Source organism: Austrofundulus limnaeus, unplaced genomic scaffold (assembly GCF_001266775.1).
Source record: "Austrofundulus limnaeus strain Quisiro unplaced genomic scaffold, Austrofundulus_limnaeus-1.0 Scaffold182, whole genome shotgun sequence".
NCBI lineage: Eukaryota > Metazoa > Chordata > Actinopteri > Cyprinodontiformes > Rivulidae > Austrofundulus > Austrofundulus limnaeus.
In genome coordinates, this window is record NW_013952584.1 from 169,346 (window position 1) to 171,221 (window position 1,876).

The 1,876-nt window shown below is 35.7% G+C and overlaps 1 protein-coding gene across 1 annotated transcript in view; it reads left to right on the plus strand.

Moving 5' to 3' along the window:
- The window catches only part of tmtc1 (transmembrane O-mannosyltransferase targeting cadherins 1), a gene marked incomplete in the record, with an annotated part of 71,980 nt that overhangs the window by 62,023 nt on the left and 8,081 nt on the right, over positions 1-1,876 (plus strand).

The following is a 1,876-nucleotide window of genomic DNA, read 5'->3' on the forward strand; positions in this document are numbered from 1 at the left end:
GTACGAACCCTTCGTACGAACAAAAGTAAGAGAAATTTAGGATATGAATACGAACATGTTCCTGCATGAGGCCTATTGTTTCTGACTAAAAGCATTTCAATTGGGCGGTGTATTTTGTTTATTGTTTTCGTCTCTGACAGAATGGCTTCATCACAGCTTGCATATAGTATCTGCTCAGGACAGAAAGAGGAAGGAAACAGTCAATAACATTTAACACTGAGTTTTAAAATTATTGACAGTTAAAATAATATTCAGTTCACAGTCTGATCATACACACTTGAAATAAAATAATCATGTCACAGAAATGTAATTCTTTTTCTTTTTTTTATAATGAATCACAAACTGATTTAAGCAAACTCACATCAGCATTTATCTGCAGACAAGAACAGATTAATGAAAGCCAGGATAGAATTTGTCTCTAAGAAAGCTTTTTCAGAACAGAACTCAGTTCAGGAGGAATCGTGACCTGTAGGGTCCAGAGGTCATGTTAAAGTGACTCATCCTCATCATGCTACACTACATGTTATATTTTAGACTCAGTATTCATTTAAAAGTAAATCTCTATGTCCATTTGTCAGTACCTTTTACTTGAATTAATTTCCTTTGCATCAAAGTAGTTTCAGTCTAATTTAACTCCTTCAGCTCTTTTATTATTTTTTAATTCTAAAAAGCATTGAGCAGCTATACTCCTACATTTCATACTTCTCCAGTTGATCTAAGGATGTGATCCATTGTCCTCTGGCATTTTCTGGCGCATTTTCACTGCATACGTGGTGATACTATGATGGATGAAACTTGTCTCTACTTCTCAATAGGTCAGATGTGTTTAATAGAATACATACATATATATATATATATATATACTATTTAGCACAAAATCTGAAAAAGTAGTTTAATTGCAAAAATCATACAAATAAAACTACAAACAGGAAAACAATAATGTGAATGCTAGACCAGAAGTAACACTATAACCATATCATGTTTCTTTATGGTAAATGGACTGTACATATATAGCGCCTTTCTATTCTTTCTATCCAACCAGGACACTCAAAACACTTCACACTACAATCTGTGTCCTCATTTACCCATTCACACAGCACTCTATTAGGTCTCTACAAAGCTAACATGTACAATCATCTATAGAGACTAATCAGTTATAATCACATTCATACACTGATGGGACACACATCAGAGGCATTGGGGGTGAAGTGTGTTGCACAATAACACAACAACTGAGACAGCTGGAACAGGGGATTGAACCAACTCCCCTAATCACTCTGCCACCCTATTGTTTTTTTCAAGATCTAAAATCATATCTATTGCTCTTCTTCTGTATGTTAATTTTCTTGTGTTTTCCTCTCTGATATTCAGAAGTATTTAAATGTGAAGGTGCATGCTCATTCTAATAGTTATTTTTAATTAAGCTCCAAACAAGTGCTTTTTGTGATTTTTTTTTTAGGGATTCACCGATATGAAAATTTCAGCCGATATCGTTATCTGATGTAATTATTGCTGTTATGGCCGARAACCAATATTTACTGATATTACACAAACACAAATTATATTATACATAGGCGCACAAACACACTTAGGTCTTTTTTTGATACCGTAAATAAACAACCAGACCTCTGACATGGCTCCCTACTTCGGTTATTCCTGGCTGTGCAGCATTACTTGCGTTCCGTCTCTGCTCTGCTCCGCTGCGCAGGTCACAGCTGTGCGTTTCAAGTCCAGTTTACATTATCTCCGCTCCGCTCCAGTCCGACAGACGTGCAGGAAGCAGATTGCGCGATAAATTCAGTGATAAGTGTGGAAGTCACAGCAAAAAAATAATTAATTCTGTGAAAGACGAACTCCAAACACAGCTGAAAACAAC